General features: G+C 36.9%; 1 protein-coding gene and 1 long non-coding RNA gene across 5 annotated transcripts in view; one reads left to right on the top strand and one right to left on the bottom strand.

Moving 5' to 3' along the window:
• Positions 1 to 24,858, top strand: part of CLMP (CXADR like membrane protein) — a 124,056-nt gene that overhangs the window by 4,453 nt on the left and 94,745 nt on the right. The window lies entirely within an intron of this gene.
• Positions 1 to 24,858, bottom strand: part of LOC127554406 (uncharacterized) — a 112,481-nt gene that overhangs the window by 25,169 nt on the left and 62,454 nt on the right. For 2 of the 3 annotated variants that reach the window (XR_007951976.1, XR_007951977.1), the window contains exons 2-3: positions 21,958 to 22,073; positions 18,846 to 20,609 (exon numbers count right to left, since the gene is read on the bottom strand). This is a non-coding gene — a long non-coding RNA (uncharacterized LOC127554406). Of the gene's footprint in view, positions 1 to 18,845; positions 20,610 to 21,957; positions 22,074 to 24,858 lie in introns of those variants that run through there. The other variant, XR_007951978.1, reaches the window with a different exon arrangement.

Raw genomic sequence — 24,858 nt, 5'->3', positions numbered from 1 at the left:
TCTATATCACAACTGTAATGAAAATTATTGTACCAAGATTAGAGAGAACATTTGTCATACAAAATTATTTACTGTAAAGGAGAGGAGAGAAGACAGAGACAGAGATAGACAAGAGATACAGACTCACAGAGAAAGAGACAGAAACAGAGATAAAGAGAGAGAGACAGAGACACATAGCCAGAGAGAGAAACTTGGAGAAAACTGTATTTCAGTGTAATTGTCTTCCATTGTAATTGCACATATTTTGTTTTATGCATTTAAAATATTATCCTGAGGAGTGCACAGCTCTCATTAGACTGCCAAAGAAGTCCATCTACACCAAAAAGGCTGCACCTTCTGATCTAAGGAATATGATTTGTAACTCAGAAGACACTTTAGAGACTGAGAGCTATTTTCTCATTATCTCTAGTCTCAGAAGAATTGAATTCAGGTCCCAATTCTGACACTTAACTTGAATGATACTGAGGACAAATCAATTAATTAAGTGAGCAAGTCACTTAATCTCTCTCTATGGCTCAGATTCCCAATCTATAAAATTATAACATAGTTCAGGTCTTATTTGCCTTCCTGAAATCATAGATTGATGTCAGAAATGATGTCAGAGATCATCTTGTCCAATCCCCATCATTTAATTAAAATTTCAAGGTTCAGTGACTTGTCAGGAGTCTTTTAGAAGAATCAGAATTTGAATCCAGCTGTAAGACTAGAATTCTTTCCCCCTGCAACTTGTTGATGGTTTTATTGTGAGGAAAATCTTCTATGAACTTTAAATATATTATAGTCAAAAGATATGATCTCTGTGATATAGGCATTCTCTCTGAATGTACTGATACAGAGCCTTTAGGAAACGGTGTGATGCTATGGAAAGTATACTGAGTTTAAATTACAGGACTTGGGTTTGAATTCTGACTGTCATTTTCTATCTGTGTGACTGAGCAAAAAATTTTACTTCAAGGGACCATAGTTTACTCATCTACAAAATAAGGAGGTTCCTCTGGATGACCTCTAAGACCTTCTAGTCTTAAATCTTTGATCCCTTCACCCCCTTCTCATCTTTTGTGTCTTTTGTCCACTCTCTTCCATGAACCCTCCTGGGAAGGTCCAATCCATCAGCTGATCCAGGTCCTCATTACACGGGTACTGGCTTAGGATCAGGCTCTACATCAGTTATCATTCATTCCCGATGCTACATGATTGGCTGTGCCTCATTTTCTAATCATACATTTCTTGGTTGATATCTTTAATACCACTTGTTCTGAAAACCTAAAGTGCTATATGAGTGGAAATTGTAATTAATAATTATAGTACCATTATTATTTTTACTGTACTCAGCAGTTATTCATGAAACTGAAATTCAAAAATACTACTTGAAAATGATAAAATGAACCATTAGGAAAGATAAGCTCCTGGCATTATTAGCGCCCCAAATATTCCTTATAGATAAGGAAACTACAGTCCAAAAAGATGGAGTTACCTGCCCAAAGTAGAGCTAGCTAGTGGCACAAGATCTATAATTTGCCAGATCCCCAGACCCAACTCTTTTACCAATCCTGCCTGGCATGGTAGATTCTTAATATAGAGAAGTTATTCTTATCTCTCTCTCTGAGTTATTTTGTTCTGTAAGATTTCAGTTGTTTCTATGATCATTCAATTCCATGAAAAAAAAAAAACAGTCAAAAAATTAGGTACTGACTTTTCAAGCATGGGAGTTGTAACTTTCAAGATAGCTGTTGTACCTGGAAGCTCATGAATTTCTAACAGTAAGTGAGGTGTGGAAGGTGGGGTTGTTGAGGAAAGGAAATGAGTAACTGAGCCTGAGGATATATGTTTGTGTTAATGGAGTATATGTGATTTGGTTCATATGGGCTTGCTCACACTTGGCAAAGCTATTCAAGATTGTTGGGATGGTGAAGAACAAGTGAGAAAAATGCACAGGAGTAACATGTGATATACTGAGACCCATCATTTACTTTCCAAGGCAGTGCCAATTTCAAGATTAAAAAATTAAAAAAAAAATAGTTTATTGCTATCCTTTTAAATAGTATTTTTCCCCCAATTACATGTCAAGACAATTGTAGCATTCATTTTTACAAGACTTTGAGTTCCAAATTTTTCTCCCTCTCCCTCTTCCTATGATGGTACACAATTTGATTTAGATTACACATGTGACATCATGTAAAACATTTCCATATTAGTCACAGTTGTAAAAGAAAAAACACATCAAAAGAAAAATGAAAAAGAATAAAATGAGTGGAAAAATATGGTTTGATCTTCATTCAGAGTTTATCAGTTCTTTATCTAGATGTGAATAGCATTTTCTTTCATGAATCCTTTGTATTTGTCTTGAATCATTGGGTTGCTGAGAAGAATTGAATCATTCATAGTTGATCATCACACTGTGTTGCTGAGATTGTGTTCAATGTTCTTCTAGTTCACACAAATCTTTCTAGGTTTTTCTGACATCTGTCTGTTCATCATTTCGTATTGCATAATAGTATTCCATTATATTCATATATGACAATTTATTCAGCTATTCCTCAATTGTGGGACATGCCATCAATTTCTAATATTTTGCCACTATGAAATGGTCTCTTTGAAATATAGACATAATAGAGGTCTTGCTGGATCATGGGCATAGTTCCAAATTGTTCTCCAGAATGGTTGGATCAGTTCACAACTCCACCAACATTACATTTGTGTCCCAATTTCCCCACATCCTCTCCATCTTCTTTTTATCATCTTCCTTTTTTGTCGTATTAGCCAATCTGATAGTCTGAGATGGTACCTCAGAGTTGTTTTGATATGCTTTTCCCTAATCAAGTGAATTAGAGCACTTCTTTATATGCCTATAGTAGCTTTGATTAGAAAATTGCTTATTCATATCTTTTGACCTTTATCAACTGGGGAATGGCTTGTATTCTTATAAATTTGACTCCATTCTCCATATATTTGAGAATGAAGCCTTTATCAGAAACACTTGCTATATAGATTGTTTCTCAGCTGTCTGCTTTCCTTCTAATTTTGGTTGCATTGGTTTTTGTTTTGTACAAATGTGTTTTAATTTAATATAACCAAAATTATCTATTTTACATTTCATAGTATTCTTTATCTCTGTTTTGGTCATAAACTTGTAACTCACAACTTTTAAGAATTTAGATGCTATACCACTTGATGTATATGGGGTTAGTACTGATACTAATTCACTTCCTATTTAGCAAGATATACTTTCTTTCCTTATCTCTTAATTAGATCTACTTTTGCTTTTGCTCAAGATTGCTACCTCTGCTTTTTAAATTTAAGTTGAAGGATAATAGTTTCTACCCCAGCCCCTTATCTTTACGCTGTGTGAGTCTCTCTGTTTCAAATATGTTTCTTTTAAACAATATATTATAGGATTCCAGTTTTTGATACACTCTGCCATCTGCCTCCATTTTATGGGAAGAGTTCACCCCATTCACATTCACAATTATGATTGTTAACATATTTTTCCCCCATCCTATTTTTCCTCCTGTTTGTCCTCTCTCTCCTTTTACCCTTTCCCTCCTCATCAGTGTTTTAGTTCTGTCTACCACCTCCCCCATCTGCCCTCCCTTCTGTTAGTTCATCCCCCTTTTACTTAATCTCCTCCCTTCCTACTTCCCTACTGAGTAAGATAAATTTCTGTATTCAACTGAATTTTATATAATTTACTCTTTGATCTAGTACTGATGAGAGTAGGGTTCAATAATGCTCACTGTCTACCTTCCCATACTTCCCCTCTACTTTATTACCTTTTCATGTGAAATAATTTACCCCATTCCACCTCTTCCTTCCTTCTGCACCCAATATACTCTTTCTCATTCCTTTGTTGTTGTTTTTTTTGGTCATTGCCTCCAATTTATCTTATAACCATATCCTTTGTCTACATATGTCCTTTCTAGTTGTACTATTAGTGGTACAATTTTTAAGAATTACAAATATTATCTTCTCATGTAGAGATATAAACAATTCAGCTCCAATGAATCCCTTGGATTCCTTTTTCCTTTTTACCTTCATAGGCCTCTTTTAGGTCTTGAGATTGGAGATCATATATTTTGTTTAATTTTGATCTTCTACTAATGAATGCCTGAAATTCTTCTATTTCATTGGATGACCATTTTTTCCCTTGAAATATTATGCTAAATTTCACCATGTAATTGATTCATGATTGCAGTCCTAATTCCTTTGCCTTCCAGAATATCATGTTCCACAATCCTTGATCCTTTAATATTGCAGCTTTTAAGTCCTGTGTAACCCTGATTGTGGATCCCTGATATGAATTGTTTCTTTCTGTTCCCTTGCAGTACTTTTTCCTTGATCTGATGATTCTATAATTTGGCTATAATGTTCCTTGAAGTTTTTCTTTTGGTATCTCTTTCCTGAGTGATGAGTGGATTCTTTCAATACTTATTTTGTCCTCTGGTTTAAAGATATAAGGGCAGTTTTTCTTGATAATTTCTTTAAAGCTGCTGTCCAGATCCTTCTTTTGATAATAATTTTTAGGTTGTCCAATGATTCTCAGATTGTCTCTCCTGAATCTATTTTCCAAATAACTTTTTCCCCCAATAAGATATTTTATATTTTTTTCTGTTTTTTTTTCATTCTTTTGAATTTGCTTGATTGATTCTTGATGTCTCATAGAATCATTAACCTCCACTTGCTCAATTCTAGCTTTTAAGGTGTTGTTTTCCTCAGCTAGCTTTTGTATTTCCTTTTCTATTTGGTCAATTGTACTTTTTCAGGGTTTCTTCAGTGGATTTTTGTATCTTCTTTTCCATTTGGCCAATTCTACTTTTTAAGCAGTTGTTTTCTTTTTCCAAGCTGTTGACTCTTCACAATTGACTCTCCTTTCTTTTCTTAATTTTTCTTTTACCTCTCTTATATGATTTTTAAGCTGCTTTTTGAGTCCTTCCATGATCTGTTTCTGGGCTTGAGACCACTTCCCATTTTATTTTAGGGTCTTTCCCAGAGATAACATTGTTGTCTTCTTCTTAGTTGGTATCCAGATCTTCCCTGTCACTATAATTATTATCTATGGTCAGATATACTTTTTTTGTTTTTTGCTCAAATTTTTTGCTCTTTTTACTTTCTTCTAAATTTGAGTTCTGCTCCTGGGGTAAAAAAGGGCAATGTCTCAGACTTCTTGAGCCTGGGGCTATACATCCTGGCTTCTTTACTGATGCTGCATGGTTGTATCCTGAGGCCCATGGGAGACTCTTATGACTGGGGCTGTGGTGAGAGGCTTAAGGAGTGGTAGCTAGCAGTACTAAAGACTGCAGGATCTGGCAGCTTACCTGGTACTGAGCTGGAGTCCTAGTTCTGGTGTCTGCGTGAGCTGAGGGAGATGTGGTGCTTCTGAGTTTCCCCAGAACTATACTGAAGTACATGACTATCTGGTCACTGGAGGCTACCTGTTTGCCCAGGGATACACTAAAGCTTATGGCAGCCTGTTTTCCTAGCTTTGCTGCAGCATGTGAAGGGTCCTGGTGCTGGGGTTTGCCTGGTCACCACATTGGGGCTCAGGATTTCCCACTGGTTTGCTGAGGTATGGCTTGCTGCTGGCTTTCTGGAATACTTGTTATCCTGAACTGGGTTCCTCTTTTGCTTGAGTGAGAATCTTGGCAATCTTCCAAGGTTTGGGGGCTAAAACCTTTTCTTTTTGCTGGTTTTGCTGTTCCCGAATGTTTCAGTGTGCTATTTTATGGTTGTTTTGAGGGGAATATGGGAGAGTTACAGTGATTTACTGCTTACTTTATCATCTTCTATTGCTATCTTTTGTTTTAATATACCTTTTCATGAATATATGATAATTCCTCTCCTCTACCCTCCCCATGAGACCTCTTTCATAATACAAAAATACTAATAAAAAAAAGAAAGAGAAGAAAAAAAAAGTTGAAATCAGTTAAGCAACAGTAACCAACACATCAGCTGAGTATGACAGCATAGGCAATGTTTCACACCCATAGTTAAAGAAGTCTATTTTTTCACCTTTTCTTCAGGATAAGCTTGGTCATTAAAATTACATTTTTGTAGGTGAGTAGGGGAGAGATCCACATCAGTATATTATTTTCCTGGTTTTGCTTGCTTTACTCTGCATTTGTTTGTAGCTGTTACTTTAATTAGCAAAACCTTCTGGTATGACTAAGAAATAGAATGGTAGATCAATAAAGTAGATGCACAATTTACAGCAGCAAATAAACATAATATCTTTGTAACTGACAATAAAGACTTGAAACTTTGGGGAAACAATTCATTATTTGGTTAAAAAATTTGTTGGGAAAACTGGAAAGCAGTATGATAGAAACTGGGCATGAATCAATATCTCACACTTTTTACTAAAATAAGGTCAAAAGGGATACATGACCTAGATATAAAGAGAGATTTTACAAGAAAATTAGAAGAACATGGAACATATCCCTTATCTGATTTGTGGACAGGCAAACAATTTATGAATAAACAAGAATTAGAAAGCAAAATGAAGTATAAAATGGATATTTTCAATTGTATTAAAAAAGTTTTATACAAATGTGTTCCCATCTTTCTCTAAATATTCTAGTATTTCTTATGACATGTTAATAATATTCTATCTGAACAAGTAGCTCAATCTATTTAGTTATTTTTCTAATCAATGGGCATCTATTTTGTCTTCAGTTCTTTGCTACCACAAAAGTGCTACTATAAATATTTTGGTATATAATGGACCCTTATTTCTTCCATTGACTTACTTGAGATATATGCCTAGCAGTGAAATCTCTAAGTCAGAAAATATACTTTTAATAAGGCTTTGTGAAAGGAAAGCCTGTATTAGAATGATGCTTATTGTTGATGTGGACAATGTGGCTGCCATCAGTACTCTGGGATGTCCCCATCACTGTGTTCACTGTCTGGCAGAATTCAGTCCTGTATATAGCTGTTGTGTTATGGAGCCTTATCACTAACCCCGAGTTCAGGAAACTCAGTTACCCTTGAGTACTATAAATCTGATTTTGCCTAGAAGCAAGGTTAAAGGCAGTCAGTGCTGTGCCCTAACTACTACACAGGGCACTCTGTTAGGGTTCTAGCGTAGAAGGTTCTTTATAACCACAGAAAATTCTATGAATAGTTTGTATAGAGAAAAAACTGAAAGCCTTCATTTATTTAACATCATGGTTATTTAACAAAATAAATAAACATTTATTTAACATGTAGATTAGTACACATTGTTATTATTCAGTCATTTCATTCTTGTCTGACTCTTCATGACCCCATTTGGGGTTTTCTTGGCAAAAATACTGGAGTGATTTGCTATTTCCTTCTCCAGCTCATTTTACAAATAAGGAAACCGAGGCAAACAAAATGAAAGTCACATAATCCAATGCTCTATCCCCTGCACCAGTTAGCTGGTCAAGTAGCTACTACTTCCATTTTACAAAGAAACTCAAAATTTAGAAATGTCAGGTCTAAGGAAGAGGAATTTGAGTATTCTAGTAAGTTGAATAATGTAATAGGAAGAGTAGTGAATCCAAAGCTGGGATATTTAAGTTGGAATGTAGTATCCACTAACTGTGAGACCATGAGAAAGTTGCTCTGAGCTTCAATTTTTTCACACATATAAAATGAAGATAATAATGTTTGCACTAAAAGGATAATGTTGTAAAAAAAAAAAAAATTACCCTGGCATCGATTCTGTCAATATAAAGTGATTATTAAAAAAAAATTAAAAAAAAAAGAAAATAGAAGGGAAAAGAGATGTAAAATTCCCCAAATAACAAAAATGCTAATACCTCTGGAATAAATATTATATAATGTTAAAAAAAAAAAGTATGCTAATACCCAAAAGGTCCCATGTCAATAAAGTGAATCAGAAAGAATTCACCGTTTAAGGATGCACCTGGGAATTTATTTATTTCATTGTCACACATCATGAGTTCTCTATTAAGTTAAGAGTCAAATAAAGAGAAAGAGTTCAGATAAAAAAAAAAGAATGTCTAAAAGTTTTATTGCTGATTCTTTAGTAAGTAAACTTTATGTCATCAAACAATAAGAGGGATAGATTTTTTTTTCCCTCCTCTTTTTCTACCTGCCTTTAATTCATTTTTCCTGTGGCATTAATCATTTTTAGCAATGCTAGAAGTCCACTGTGGGAGAAGGGAAAAATGACATCCCTGTTTTCTATATTTATTGGGAACATTTTTATTATTTCCCCAATTCAGACAATACTGATTCACAGTTTTAGATAAGATACTTTTTCTTATATTAAAAATCTTTCTTTTCTTGTACCTCCTAGAGTTGTAGTATAATTGAGCAATATACTTTTTAGATGCTGTTTTCTATATCTCGAGGTCATAGCTTTCTTTAACTATTTTTGTTTTTACCATGGCAAATTATGTCAATTATCTTCCTAATATTAAATTAATGTTGAATCCCTGGCATAAATCTAACCTCAGGATGTTGTGAATGATTCTAAATAAATTGATATGATCTTTTTGCTAGGAAAAAAAAAATAATGTTTGCACTAGCTATCTTATAAGGAGGCAGTGTGACTTATTGGATAGAGAACTGATAGGAAGAATTGCATTCAAATCTTGCCTGACACATACTGACTGACTGTGTGACCCTCAGCAAGGGTCATTTAATGCTCAGTGCTCCAGTCTAGAAGATAGTAAGTTGCAGAGAAGGTACTGAAGAGCATTGGAAGAAGTTCTTCAATAGAAACTCCCTACTCTAATGAAATCACAGGTCTCATCCCCTTCCCCATACCTTCTATTTCACAAAGACTGGTGTGAGGTAAGTGTTTTACAAGTCTTTAAATACTATAAACATGTATATTGCTGGGTTTTATTATCAGTATGGTTGTAGGAGCTAACATGGGATTTAGGAAGAGCTAGATTCAAATTATTCCTTTAACATAGACTCGTTATATTATCATGTGCAAAGTTATTTAGCCTCTTAGTGCCCCCAAGACACTCTCTAAGCAGGTTGCTGATCTTCATAATAAAATGTGTGTTTGGGTTAACTGAGTTACCACATAGGCTATTCATAGATGACCAATTTCCTGTCTCAAAGATACTTCAGGATCTTGGTTCATCTTTCTGAAAAATATTTATCCTTCAATAATTCCAAAGGCCAGTTAGGCTCTCAAAATGTTATGGGGATATGATTTTGAATAGCAGTTGTCATGGAAGAGATGGGTGGATGTGTTTGTAGAAGGTCCAGGAGATCCGGCTGCCTCTTGTCCTGACTCCTAGACTCGGTGCAGATGTTGATGTTTAGAGTAAATGGATGATATTAGCTTGGTACTTACCATTTGTATCTTTCTCCAAAAACCATACTAAAAGTGTGAAAAACAACTTCCTTTTCTCAGTTTTATGGAAGTTTATACTTTAGATAAATAAAGGTTTGTTGCATTTGGCACCGAGTAGACCCAAAAAAAGGAGGTGGCTAGAATTTTTTCTGCTTTTGACTCCTATCTCCCCTCTCCTCCCACCATAAAATGAATGCAGTCACACTATTGTGTGTGTGTATGTGTGTGTACAGACGACATAAAGTCTGAAAACTGTTTGGTTTCGATGGGACAAAAGGGGGAGGTGGGAAGATGTTTTGTTTTGGTTTTGCTCACACTGGGAATAGAAAATGAATGGCTAGCTTCAGAATTGTTCCATAGTTGGTATAGAAAATTGGCAGTTTTCAAAAATGGTGTAATAGTGAGGATGGGGTCATCTCAGGTCACTGAGAGATGGGGCAGACAGCAGACACTTGGAGAAGGAGGAGACAAGTTAAAAAAGCCTCCTGAGGCTAGAAAACTAATTCGGAATAGTTGCTGGAGCAGCCCAACCCAGCCCCCACAGATCTTCCCCCGATCGGAAGTTCTGGAGCAGTTAGGATTGGTGCCACAAGGTCTCTCCAGCTGGATTCTATAGTGTCGTGGACACTGTTAGTTGCCTCGTGGGGGCTGGAGTGGGCTTTGTTTCGCCAGGTACATTTTAACCTCTTGTAGACAGAGAGGAAGTCGAGACCATTCTAGGTTAGAGAAGCCTGGGCTCCGGCTCCAGGTCTGACAACTTGAGGCTGCGGTGTTCTTGTCTGTCCTTCCTTTTCCAGGACCATGACATTAGAGAGGTGCTGTCATGACATGCAAGTGAGTTGGATTTAAATGAGAGAAAGCTGGGCAAATCACTCCTAAAGCTTGTTTCCTCATCTATAAAATGGGAATAATATTGCTACAGTTGTTAACAAAATACTTTGTAACCTTAAAGCACTGAACAAATGTCAGTAGCAGTCTCTGCCGTTATTCTGTATTCTTTTTTCTCCCTGAGATCCTCACCACAAAAGGGACCCGTAGAAAGTTCCTATGTGATTGTTGATCTCCAGAAAGATCATGATTAAGCCCTCTGAGAGTCTGTGTCACTTCACCCAGTGATTTAGCCCAAGCTAGTTCCTGCCCTCTAGGGCTTATTCCTCATTAATAACATAGTAGTGATGTAGCCCCCTCGCTGTCCCCATCTGGGAACTGGAGAGCAATCCTCCACATTCCACAAGGTGGCAAAGATCACATAAACATAGATTTAGATCTAAAAGGGGACCTAGAGGGGATCTTGCCCTAAACTCCGTACTGGGCAGAGGAGACTAAGAGCATCCCATCTGAGGTTGCTGGGAGTCACACAGACTGTGCTTAGGAGAGATGGGATATGAGCTCAGATCCACTGTCTCCAAAGTCGGTGTGCTTTCCACTGTACTATAGTTCTTTTCAAATGAGAATATATAAGGTTTGCTTAAGGATATCGAATGTCAGAGGGTCTCAGACTGTCAGAGCTGGAAGGATCCTTACAGATTATGTCTCCCTGATGTCTAGAGGATAGCAGATATTGAAGATATTGTTGCTTGATCAGAGACAACCTTCTAATTTTACTCCAAAGTTGCATTGATACTTTTTTTTTGGACAATCATTTCTGTATATATCCAGAAATATCACACACACCCCCATTGAATCTTTACTGGTAAGGAAGAAAAACAATTAAACAAAAGCAGTTGACAGAGGGACCAAGACTGAGAATATATGCAGCATCCTGCCCCAGAAAGTCTCCACCTTTCTGCCTGGAGGAAGAAGATATTTGTCATTATCTATTCTCTGGGACCCAGATTAGTCATTTTAAGTACTGCAGATTTGGCTTCCATTTAGGGTACTTTTCATTTACATTATTGAAATGCACAAAAACACACACACATATATAAATAATAAGCAATGAAAATCTTGGCTGACTGATGGAGAACTATACACACACACACACACACACACACACACGCACACACATACACACATACACACAAGAAATAGTTGTTCCCTTGTTTCACTTGGATCTAACTCTTCATGATGCCATTTGATGTCTTCTTCTAGCAAAGGTACTGGAGGGGTTTGCCATCTCTTCTGCAGTTCATTTTAGATACGAGGATGAAACAGGGCGAAATAACTTGCTCAGTGTCATAAAACTAACTAGTAAGTGTATAAGGCCATATTTGTACTCGGGTCAATCTGACTCCATGGTTGGTGTCCTACCCACTTTGACAGCTAGCTGCCACATATAAATATAAAACATATATAGTATATTTATATAGAGAGGCTATTATATATACATATATTCTATATTCTAAAAGTGCTTGTTTTTAATATATATCCATTTTATTATTATAATATTATGTATATATAATATTAATAAATAGAGAGATGATATATAATATGTAGATATGTATTTTTCTTTAGTCAACCAAAGAGAATTTATTAAGGGCTTACTCCATGTCAGGCATTTGTTGTGTTCAAGTCTCCATGACCCCAGTTGGAGTTTTCTTGGCTGAGATGCAGAGATGTATTTCTTTCTGCAGCTCATTTTATAGATGAGGAACAAAGGCAAACAGAGTTAAGTGACTTGCTTAGGGTCGCATAGCTAATAAGTGTATGAGGCTAGATTTGAAACCCAAATCTAACACTCTATCAGATACTCTAACCGCTATACCACTAGCTGTTGAGCATTATATTTAGTCAAAAGGATACAAAAAAGGGACCAAAAATAGCCCCTCTCCTTAGAAAATTAACACTCTCAGGAAGGAGATAAACAGAAGTTCTACCGAATCTCAAAAAGAAAGCATGAGAGATGGGGAGGTGGCTGAGGAGGTGGGAAGGAGACAAAATAGAGAAAATCTCCTGATATTTGAAGTGAAGAAAGCCAGGGAAGCTGGGAAGCAGATTTGAGGAGAGAAGGCATTCTAGGTTTGGAGGACAACTTTGGAAAAGGCAAGGAATTGAATTCTCATGTTACAAGGGTCAGAGAAAGCCTGGGTCTCTGGGTCACAGAGTGCAAGGAAGGAAGGAAGGAAGATAAAGATATAAGATAAATGGAAACGTAGAAGAAGAAAAGTTGTGAATCAGGACTTTAAATGACCCCCCAAAAATAAAACCCAAAAAATTCCACCTTGCCTTGGGTTGGGAGGAAGGGGAGCAAATGGCAGAGACAAAATTTAGAACTCAATTTAAAAAGAAAAAAGGTTTATAAATAAATAATTTTTTAAAATAAATTCCCCCCCCCCCAAGAGTATTTTGAGATTTGATATAGGCAGTAATAGGAGACACTGGAATTTACTAAATAAGAGAGTGACATAGACCACTCTGGGCTTTGGTAAAATGACAGAAGGAATGGTGGATTAGGGTGGGAAGACAGCAGAAAGCCAATTTAGTTGTTCAGGTGTGAGAGGATGAGAGTCCACTGCAGGGAGAGGCTCTGTGGGCAAAGCAGAAAGCACATGTAAGAAAGATGTTATAAAGGGAGAAATGGCAATACTTAGCAACAGATTAATGTTGGAGGGAATATATGAGAGATATCAAGGATGATGCTCAAGGCTTCAAGTCTGGGTAACTGGGAGGACAGAAGTGCCTTCTACAGAAACTGGGAAATCTGGAAGATGAGAAGGTTTGAAGGAAAGATAATGAGTTCTGTTTTGGTCTCCAGTTGTGTTTGCTTCACTCTGAATCAAGTCAGAGGATTCTTCACTTTTCTTGTTCAGTAAAGAAAGAAGCTGAATCCCAGAGTAGCCAGGTGTTGATATTATCATCTAGGTAGAAGGAAAAATAATAAGCCAGGCAGAATGGATTTCCTATACTAGGAGAAAAACACATATTGAACTGAGACAGCTCTAGACATGCCTTTATTCCTGTTTATGACCAAAAAAATTTTTTTTCAGGTCCCTGGAAGGCAAATTACTTGGTGACTTCATTGTTTAAATTTAGTTTTTGAGTTTGTGGGGATCGTTAAGACTCGAAGCAATAGCCCTTATAACCCAGTCTCTGTCACTTCTCATTATTTCCAGTGACAGTTTCAATTATTTCCAATCATCATTCCAGGCATAGGAGGGAGAACAAGGCAGATGCTCCAGCATAGGGTCCGCTTCTGTGGACCAGTCACTATAAATAAAACTGCTTTATGTTTTTTGACAACACATTGGGGTTTTCAAAGCTCTCCCTATACATGACTTCACATGGTCTTCACAAAAACCCTCTGAGAAAAGGTAGGCAAGGTGGGTTTCATTGTTCTCATTTTACAAATGAAAAACTACAGGTTCAGGGAGGTTAATGATTTTCCCCAATCATCCAACCTCAGTAAAGATGAGACTAAACTTCAGCTCAGTCCAGTGGTCTTTCCATTAGGCTGTTCTGCCTTTCCACCTCAGTCTGCCTGTTGAGATGAACCAGTTATCCGACTCCCCAATAGTTATTCAGAGAGGAATCTAGAAATAGAGAGGTCATCCCCAAAGTAGACAGGGAAAGTGATGTTAAGCCACGAGGGAGCATTTTTAGGGCACTACTACTACCCATTTTCTAGAAAGGGATCAAACATTGCACCCAAAGCTTCCCATCCTGCCAGGAACATCATTTGACTAACTGGGCCTTTGATACCCAGCTCTCTCTCTCTCTGAAAGAAAGTAGCACTGGAGCTCAATACAGGTAGGCAACTGCTATTCAATGTGCTCATTGTCAAGCTGTTTGCATCTCATTTACACTTGTTCAATGTTTTTAAAATGTACCAAGAGCAGACATCTGTAAGTTTTTGGTTTCTTTTTCAAAAGTGGGTCTCATGATCAGAAATTAATGTGTGGGGACCCAAGAAATTTTAAAATAATTTCTAATTGAGATAAGCTAGCAAGCTAATCAGTTACATAGTCAGAAATTGTTTAGACCTTTCTGGTCTACTTCATGAGTACTGCCTAATGAGGAAAAAAATTTTTTTGCTAAAAAAAAAAATACTCAAGTAGGCAACACATGAGATTAGACTTGAGGCCCTATGCTTTACAATCCTTGTTGGCTTACATGTCAAATTGGACTGGCTTAACTGGAAAAAATGATTGGTCAGACTTTTCCTACCTGCAGCCAATCCCAACTGCAGCCCCAGAGGCAGGAATAGAAAGCCTGGCCCACATGGAAGAGATCAGTATGCTCTATAAAGGATGACCTAGTTAGCTTGTTCCCATTGCACAGATTCTGATGTGTGGTATTGTGAAGGGTGTAAAAGGATATTTTTTAAATCATGCATCTTTCTGGACATTTACTTGTTCTCTAACAAACCCACACTGAGCTTTTTGGGGAATGGAAAACCTCAAAGTGAGAAGCAAAATGCCTGCAAATTTCTCACCAGTCTGAAGGGTAAAGGCTGTGATCTTTTTTCCCACTCCCTTTCACATGGGCCAAGGCAGGTGTCCCAGATTTCAAAGGACCTAGAATTCTTATCTAGATTGGCTTATTGGCCCTCAGATTCTAGTTTTAACTCTGAACTGGTCTGTAACTGATACTCCCCAGGGTAGTCTGAACCCAGACTCTTGTGCCTTCAGAGAAGTGGGTTCAAAGATCATCATGAGTTCATAGACTCAAGGAATAGAATGGCAGAGCTGGAAAGGGCCAAATTCATTAAATTCTAACATTTAACAGATTAAAAAAAATCTGGAGGCCCAAAGTGACTTCTTTAGGATGACCTTCCTGCCTCCTACATTATGTCCCCAGGGCTCTGAGTCTCCAAAGCCCCAGGCATCTTCCCTTTCAGTCCAGTGATTTCATCTTGACCTTCACGGTCAGATTTCTTTCCCTCTGGGACAAACCAGCATCTTCTCTGGATGGAGTCAAGAAGAATCATAAAGGAGATAAAATACGTTTTTTCCATCTTTGCTCTCACCTTCTTTTTCAGCACTTCTCCCTAACCAGGACCACCTTGCCTCTATCTTCTTTCTGTGGAGCATGAAGCATAATAGAATCTGTACTAATATTAGAATCAAGAGTTGTGGGTTCTAATTCCATCTCTGCCATTTATAGCTGTCCAGCTAGCAGCAAATCATTTCATTTCTTTGGATTTCAGTTTCCCCATCTCTGAAATGAAGCTTATATCTCAAAGAACTGTTGCAAGACTGATGAAAGAATGAGTATGAAAGGGTTTTGTAAAGGCCACATCAATATAATATAGCAATAATCTTGAACAGTTTATTCTCAGGTGATTATCAAGTTCCCAGTGTTTTAGCCCAGTAGCTGGCCTATGTGCTGGATTTCAATGAATGTGCTTTGTTATTTATATGACCAATCTGTCCTATAATATTAGTTAGCTTTTGAAACCCAAGAGAATGATAAAAACATGGTGGAATGGGAAGAGCAGTGAACTGGTAATGAAGATTTAGGTTCTAATCTCAACGCTGTCATTTAGTAGCTGTTACCTTAGGCAAGTCATTCAATTTTTCTGGAACTCATTTCCCTCCTTGGTAAAATGAAGGTATTAAAATAGAACTCTAAGATCCTTTAATATTTCTGATCTCATGGTACCACATATAAGTAATTCGAGATCATTTAAAAAGGGAGAAAGGAATTAAGATTGGTTGTTTACACTCAACAAATCCTAGAGATATACTATCTGGATTCCAAACTGTAAGGTATGATCTCAGCTTAAGCAAGAAAAAAGAAACCTAGAATTCACTTCTAGGGCATCTAGATAGTATAGTGGACAGAGCACTGGGTTTGCAATCAGGAAGTCTCATCTTCATGAGTTCAAATCTGGCCTCAGACACTTACTAGCTATGGAACTCTAGGGAAATCACTTAATCATGTTTGCCTCAGTTTCCACATCTGTAAAATGAGTTGTAGAAGGAAATAAGTCACTCTGGGATCTTTGCCAAGAAAACCTCAAATAGGGTCACAAACAGTAGGATAAAATTAAAATTATCTAACAACAATAATTAGTTGACCACTTCAGAGTTCAGTTTCACAAACTGAACCCTCCAGCTATGTTAAATTTTACTGCTCTAAAAGTTTAAGGAGAAAACTAAATCTCAAGTCCCTCCTTATTGTTGTGCATTGTTTGGGTACTTTTACTATGGTAAAGAGCATTCAAAGCACCTAGGACTTGCCCTCTTGAAGTTGCCTTTCTAAGTCCCCATGTAGCAATCCTGCTAATGGAGAAAGTCCAGGTCTCCTTTGGTCTTGAGGAATTTCTGTTTCCTGATTTTCTGTTATAATGTTTCCTGTGACTTCGTGAGTGGATGAGCTAAGAGCATTGTGAGTTGTGGGGGGAAGGGAAGTGATAACCAGTGTCAGGTACAGCTATTTCATCTAACTGATCTGAGAAGAGTACATAAGCAAGACTGATGAAAGGTTAGAGAGACAGTGAAGAGATTAAAAGAAAAAGCACAAAAGGAATTTAGTAGAAATAATAGTAACTGACATTTATAAACAACCTTATTGCCCTTTGAAAGCAATGCTGCACTTTCAATTATCATACCAACTGTGTCAGTAGGTGATAATTATATTATCCCTTTGCAAAGAACACTTTAAAATGCTATAAATCATTTGTTGAGTCATTTTTCAATCATGTCCAACTCTTTGTGTCACCAATTGGGGTTTTTTTGGCAGTTACTGGAGAGGTTTGCCATTTCCTTCTCCAGTTCATTTTATAGATAAAGAAACTGAGACAAATAGGGTTAAATGACTTGCCCAGCTAGTGTATATCTGAGGCCAAATTTGAACTCAGGCAAATGATTCTTCCCGACTCCAAGCCCATCACTCTATCCACCATGCCTTCTACTGCACATATGTCTATCCACACACATATATACACATATATATATCATTATTAATAATAATTATTGTATTATTATTTTATTTATTGATTTATGTGTTAATGTTTATTATATTGTTATTAATATCATTATTATCAATTCAAAGGGATGGAATCCAAGACTCAGAGAGATTTATCTGTGGTCATACAGCTGTTAAGTGTTGGAGTCAAAATTTAAACCCAATCCTATGCTGATTCAGACCTGCATGATAAGCATTAAAGGTTAAAGCTTCAGGACCTCAACTAAAGCAGGAGAGAAACAAGAGACATTCATCTTTAAAGGATGAGAGACTAGAGAGTATTTTGATAATGTATAAGCCCTGAAGAGGTAATGTGATAGGGCTCCAGCTTAATTCACTGAATCTATTTTCTATTTCCTGTCATTTTTATAAAATAATCATCTTTTATAGAGGCAGTATGCCACAGTTCAATAATTTTTTAACCTTTTTGTCTAAAGAACCTCTTTACAACCTTTTTTTAAAAAAATTTACATGATAATTGGAATTAAGTAAATTACCTAGATTTATATAGGAAGTGTTGTCTGAGGCTGAATTTGAACTTGTATCCTTCTGACTTCAGGGATAGTGCTCTACATATTATACTATCTTTATGCTTTAAAAAAAATTTTTTTTGCTTTTTTTTTAAGAGACAATTAAGGTTAAGTGACTTGCCCAAGCATATAGCTAGTATGTGTTGTATCTGAGACTGGATTTGAATTCAGGGCCAGAGCTCTATCCACACTACCATTTAGCTGCTCCAACCCTTTTTATACTGTTAACAATTATTGAGGACCCAAGGACCTTTTTATTTGTCTATCAATATTCACCATATTAGAAATTAAGTCATCTTAGAGTAATAAAAATCGTTTTGACCTCAGAGATTACCTGAGAGGAACTTTGAGGTTTTCAGGGGATCCCAGCATCCTACTTGAGAACTGCTAGTCTAATCAATCCTAGCCTGGCTTGGAGTCAGGGAGGCCTGGATCCAGACTGTCTCTACTTACTACTCTGGGGAAGTTGTAAGGTCACAGGCTTAGAGCAATAAGGGAACTTTAAGATCATCTATTCTAATTTTATTTTACTGCTGAGAGGTTCAGGATCACATATACAGTAACTGGCAAACACATTCAAACTCAAATCAGCATCGTAGAATCATAGACTGGCAGCTTTAAGGAACCTCAGAAACTCAAGCCCCCCATTTTACAAATGAGAAAACTGAGGCTCAGAAGAGATTAAGCAACTTCCAAAGTCACACAGATTGTAATTGTCGGTCAAGTTCAAACTCAAAGCTGATGCTAACTTCAGAGTTCCTCCCCCCCCCCCATTTTTGCCCTAGCCGCTACGGGTCTCATGTACCCTCAGACTTCTGTGTTGGAGGACGGATGAGATCCCAGATACTTTTCTATCAGTATTCACCTTTTCTGGAAGCTTTATGGTTTCACTGACATTTGTTGCTCTTTAACTGGAGAAAGTCCCTGATAGCCTACTGATTTGTGCATAAACACTGTGAAATTGCATCCCAGATCTTTCCAAACTAAAGATGACTCCAGACTGCAGCCGACAGTCCCAAGAGGGCCCACAGACTTGACCTTGAAACACAATGATGACTAGTGCACAAAGGGTTAAGCCTTTGGTGTTGCTCCCGGAAATGCTAAGTACACACTTGGAGCCCACAAGTCCTCCCCAAGGAAGCTGACAAGGGTGTTTGGAATTTGGCTTCTTCTTTTTTTTTTTTTTAAATAACTTTTTATTGACAGAACCCATGCCAGGGTCATTTTTTACAGCATTATCCCTTGCACTCATTTCTGTTCTGATTTTTCCCCTCTCTCCCTCCACCCCTTCCCCGAGATGGCAAGCAGTCCTTTACATGTTAAATAGGTTACAGTATATCCCAGGTACAATATATGTGCGCTGAAACGAACAGTTCTCTTGTTGCACAGGGAGAATTGGATTCAGAAGGTATAAATAACCCGGAAAGAAAAACAAAAATGCAAGCAGTTTATATTCATTTCCCAGTGTTCTTTCTTTGGTTGTAGCTGCTTCTGTCCATCCTTGATCAATTGAAACTAAATTAGCTCTCTTTATCAAAGAGATCCACTTCCATCAGAATACATCCTCAAACAGTATCGTTGTTGAGGTATATAATGATCTCCTGGTTCTGCTCACTTCACTTAGCATCAGTTCGTGTAAGTATCGCCAGTCCTCTCTGTATTCATCCTGCTGGTCATTTCTTACAGAACAATAATATTCCATAACATTCGTATACCACAATTTACTCAACTATTCTCCAATTGATGGGCATCCTTTCATTTTTCAGCTTCTAGCCACTACAAACAGGGCTGCCACAAACATGGAATTTGGCTTCTAATCCAGCATGTCACAGACTTACTCCAAGGTCTCAGTTATATCACCTTAACCCAACCTTGCAGACAGAGAACCACGATTTACCAGCCTGTCTTTTCCCAAAGAGATTCCACTATTTGAGATGCTAATAAAATTTGTATTAATTTTACAGTGCTTTCCAGGGAGGAAGCTCGTGGCTCATAGATTTAAAGGTGAAAGGTATCTTAGAAGTCATGTATTCCAGTCCCCTTATTTCAAAAACGAGGAACTTGGAGTTAGAAAGATTAAGTGCCTTTTCTCCAACTCTAGGGTCAGTGTTCATTCTACTACAACACGCTTGTTTATTCATGAAAAGGATCAGCTGTACAGGGAAAAGAGGAAGCTAAGTGACTCAGTGCACAGAGTGATAGATTTGGAGACAGGAAGAGATGAGTTCAAAATTGAACTAGCCATGTCCTGGACAAATCACTTAATCTCTATTTGCTTTACAATCCACTAGAAAAGGAAATGGCAAAACATCAGAATCTTTGATAAGAAAACCCTGCGAATAGTACATAAACCAGCATCACAAAAAGTGTCAAACACAACTGAATATCAACAACATAAAGAGTAAAAATCATTGACTTTGGAGCCAGAGGATCTGAATTCAAATGCCACTTTGGACATTTATTAACTGATCTCATATACGCCTCAACTTCCCTGATTCTCAGTTTACTTATCTGTAAAATGAAAATTTTAATAGCTCTGATATTTAATTCATGAGGTGTTATGAGAATTAAATAAATTTAAAGTACTTTGCAAACCCAAAAGTTATATAAATGTCATTCCCCCACCAGATCCCTGTTTACTCCTGAATGACAATGGATTCACATTAGCTATCCCCCCATTCTTTTGAAAGGCTTCAGGATTTCTTTCCCTTTGTCTGTTTGTGGTTATACTATAGGGCTGTGAAATTCTGAGATAAAAAAAGGACTGAGAAAGAAAAGAAATTTCATCTTTCTGGAACCACAGAGAGCAGCAATCTTGGCTTGCCAGAACAAAGCCACAGTTCTGCTACATTCACAGACTTCCCACCCCTAATAGATGGCTGGCAGCAAGGCTCTGAGAGGTTCTTGTCTGATATATTGGAGTGATGAAGCTGGAGGAGAGGAAGGCACAGAGAGAGAAAAAAGTTTAAATGACAGGATTAGAGGAATTTCAGCATCTGCAGGGGGCCTTATTAAATTCATTCTGATTCTTGGGAATGAACTGAATCTCCAGGTAAGAAGAGGTCTTTCTGACAGAGGATTTACAAATGCTTTCTGTTCATAAATTCATTTCCTAGCATCTCAAAGCTTAGGACCTAATTAGTTGTACAATGAATAGGGAAAAAAGGCTTGTAAACTTCACATGAAGGTGTGAAATGCATTCATTTCATTCAGAGCATCCTGTGCCTAGCAAGGAGCTTACCTGCCATTATGAGATTAAAAAAAAATCTATAAGGCAAATGTTGTCTTCAGTTCAGTTCATGAATTACATATTAAACTTGACAATAAGCAAAGCACTGTGATAGGCCAAATAATGCAAAGATGAATAAGATGCAGCAATAATATTATACATAAGACTGAGGAAATAATATCGTAATAAGGTACAGCACTAGTTATTTCTGAATGTGTCATACCCTACAATATAAGTTCCAGGAAGGCAGAAATTTGTCTTGCCTTTGGCTATCCTCCAACTGCATTCAATGCCATTGGGACTTCATTAATAAGTTGGGGGTGGGAACAGCACAAGTAGATAGAGCACTGGCCCTAAAGTCAGGAGGACCTGAATGCAAATCCAGCCTCAGACATGAACTAGCTGTAGGACTGAGCAAGTCACTTAACCCTGACTGCCTTTCCACCCACCCCCACTCCCTCAAAAATGAGTTCCCAGCATAGGAGGAATAGGAGACCCTTAAAACAATTAAAAAGCCATACAAAACAGTTTCTCCAAGTGATATGTGTGTGGGAGGGCTGGGTTGGGCTGGACTGGGGGGACAGTGTTACCCAGTACTGTGGAAGGTGAGGAAGGAGAGATATATCCTTATGACTGAAAAAGTTCATCAAGATCCAAGACTTGGATTAGGCTAATTAATGATTTTCTTTGCTCTAGAGTTCTAAATTGCCAGATATTGTTAAATCTGCAAGTTCTTTGTTAATCTCTGCGCAGGCCCATTATAAATGGCTTCTGTTCAGCGTTTTCTAGGTGATCTGTCTAATGCTGGGTGATTCCTGTTCCCTAGAGGATATGGCCAAAGATGACCCACAATCTCTTTCACCTTAGGTACCCACTTAGACTGCTATAGCCATCAAGAGCAGAGCAAATCTCTTTGAGTTTTTACTCTTATAGCTCAGCACAGAGATGTTGTAACCTACATGACTCCAAAAATAGTTTGTAAGTGTATGTCCCCTGTGTCCCAAGGAAACTTCTGTCAACTCAAATTAAGGGATTTTCAAAGCACTTACCTCATAATTGATTGATTGATTGAAGTTTCTGGCTGGATTCCCTGTTCTGTGCTCTTTTACCACAATGAAATCCCATCTTACTCAGGAGTTAAATTCTTTTTAACATGTAATAAAACCTAAAAATATAAATAAAATATGTTTTAAAATAAAGTCAACATGTAAAGATAAAAAACACAGTCACAACTGCTTTTGAAAATTCCTTAAAAGTATAATAGAATTATAGAAAGTAATGCATAATAGAATTTTTTAGGAGTTGTTACTAGAAAATTCCTATGTTCTCTTTATTTTAAAAATAAATTTGATTGCTATCTTTTGTTTCTACATCAACTTCATTTCCAGACATATATCTTGACCTTCCTCCATCTGTTACTACAAAGAATAAATAACCAAAAGAAGAGAAGGAACAGCTTAGCAAAACAAAGCAACACACAAATTAAATCTGACTATATGTAATGATCTGCACCCATAGCAACCCATCTCCACAGAGAAGAAATTAAAACACCTTTTCCCCTATCTTCTTGGGCCATATTTGATTATTATAAGTCCAATTATTATAATCACCCAACATAGTTTCATTTTTTTATTGTTGTTTTCATTTATATTTTTGTAATCATTATAGTTTTTCTGGTTCTGCTGATTTAATTTCACGAGTTCATAGAACTCATGTTCTGTGTAAGTAGTGCAATAGAATAGTGAGTATGGGAATAGGAAGACCTAAGTATAAATTCAACCTTTAACACTTTGTGAACCTCATCAAGTCATTTAAACCTTTGATAGCCTCAGTTTCCTCAGCTGAAAAATGAGGATAACGATAGCACCAACTTCCAGAGTTTTGTGAGGATCAAATGAAATAATATTTGTAAAGTACTTAACACAGTTCCTGGCATGTAGTGGATACTATATAAATGTTTGGGTTTTTTTTCCTTTCTCTCCCTTATGCATATCTATATTCTTCATAATAGTCATTTCTTAAGGGTCATAATATTCTATTACATTACTATACCACAATTTGTTTAGCCATTCCCCAGTCAATGAATATCTATTTTGTTTCCAGTCTTTTGCTATCAAAAAACATGCTACTGTAATTGCTTTTGTGCATATGGGATCTGTCTTTCTATCTTTGACCTCCTTGAGGTCTCTGTTTAATGATGAGATCTCTAGTTCAAAGGATATGGATTCTCTAGAGCCTTTCTAAGTCTCATATGAAATTTCTTTACAAAATGGTTGGCGGTAGTCCCAATTCCACCAGCTATATAGTAGTATGACTGTTTTTACAGAACTTTTCTAACAATAACTACTGCATTCCCATATTTTTTCACCTTTTTCAATGTTTTGGATGTGCCATGAAACCCCAGAGTGATTTTAAATTTTTTTTTTGGTATTTTTGCATTTTTCTTTTTATTAATGACCTAGAGTAATCTGTCATATGGTTGTTAATAATTTTAAAGAGTTTTGAGAAGTGTTTGTTCATATCCATTCTGGAATGACTATTTTTTTTGGTTTTATATATTTTTATTAAATATATACTTTCCTCCATACTTTGAATATCAGGCCCTTATCAGACATATTTGATTCAAAGATTTTTTTTCTCTCACTGACAGCTAGTTGCATTGATTTTGTTCATGCAAATACTTCAATTTTATGTAACAATTCTAGATGACAAATTTATAAAACAAAAATTTATATAATAAGCATAACCAAAAAATGTGTCTTTTGTAATGCTTCCATCCATAGTTTAGTTAAAAATCGTCTCAGCTAGGCAATCTTTAAAAGAAGACAATCTACAGAGAGCATATGGATGTGGGATGGTAACTATAAAAACAATTGATTGTAAATTTAATTTTTCTTATCACCCCACTAAGTTGAAAAGGAGAAGCCTGGACTTCCCTGAAAAAAGAAGAAAACAAAAATAGATAAAACCTTAATTGGAAAGAAAATTGATGATCAGGGAGAAAGTGCCCCTAACTTCACACAAGTGTAATTTTATCAAAGGGTGATAATCACACTATCATATAACTGTTTCTTCTTCCTGCTTAATTGTGAGTCAAAAGATGAAGCCCCCTAATTGACCAGGAATTCTGGTCAGTTCAAGCTGGTTGTCCTCATTAGCTCTACCAGCCTAAGCAGATGGAATAGGCTCCCTCTGGGTAAGAAGAAGAGGATTTTCTGTAATCTTAGACCAGCTAAGAGAACAGCATCTCCACATCCTTCACCTCATGTTCTCCGAAGAGAATGAACCCTCACTGAGTAAAATGATGGAAAGATCACCCACACTGTTTAAATTGTTCTTTCTTTTTTAAAAATAAATGGGATATAGTTTGACTTTTATAAATTAAAATGTTAGGACAATGCACTCCACAGTGTGTGTATACATGTATGTATGGATATATATATGCATATAAACATATACCTATATCTATATATGTACATATATATTGTTGCTCCCTAAGTTGCACAGAAATTCCAGTGCTGTAGTCCCTCCAGGCTGGCCTTTCTCCAAGAAAGCAAGTTTACTCTGATTGTAACAAGGAATTTCTTCTTCAAGGGTTTTGACATTCTGTCACTAGACAAATGTTCTGTCACCTACCCTGAAATGTAGCCACCATGCCCCCTGACCATCCCCTTCACCACCATTGCTGTTCCCTGTGGGCCCATGTCTTCATTTTAACCTCACAAAATCCCCCTGCTTGAATGAAGCGTTCCATTCCATATCTCTCAAGGTAGCCTGTTTCATTGCTGAACATTTTAAGTAATTACTGTAAGCACCCACAAACCAGAATCGGTCTTGCGTTAATCTCTATACATTGATTCTATTTCTGTCCATGCAAGCTACACAAAATAAGCCTCTAATATTTCTCCAATGTGATAGCTCTTGAAATACTTGAAAATAATTTTAATGTC

The sequence above is a fragment of the Antechinus flavipes genome, chromosome 3 (assembly GCF_016432865.1).
Source record: "Antechinus flavipes isolate AdamAnt ecotype Samford, QLD, Australia chromosome 3, AdamAnt_v2, whole genome shotgun sequence".
NCBI lineage: Eukaryota > Metazoa > Chordata > Mammalia > Dasyuromorphia > Dasyuridae > Antechinus > Antechinus flavipes.
Note: the sequence above shows the minus strand (reverse complement) of the source record. Positions and strands in the feature narration are given on the sequence as shown.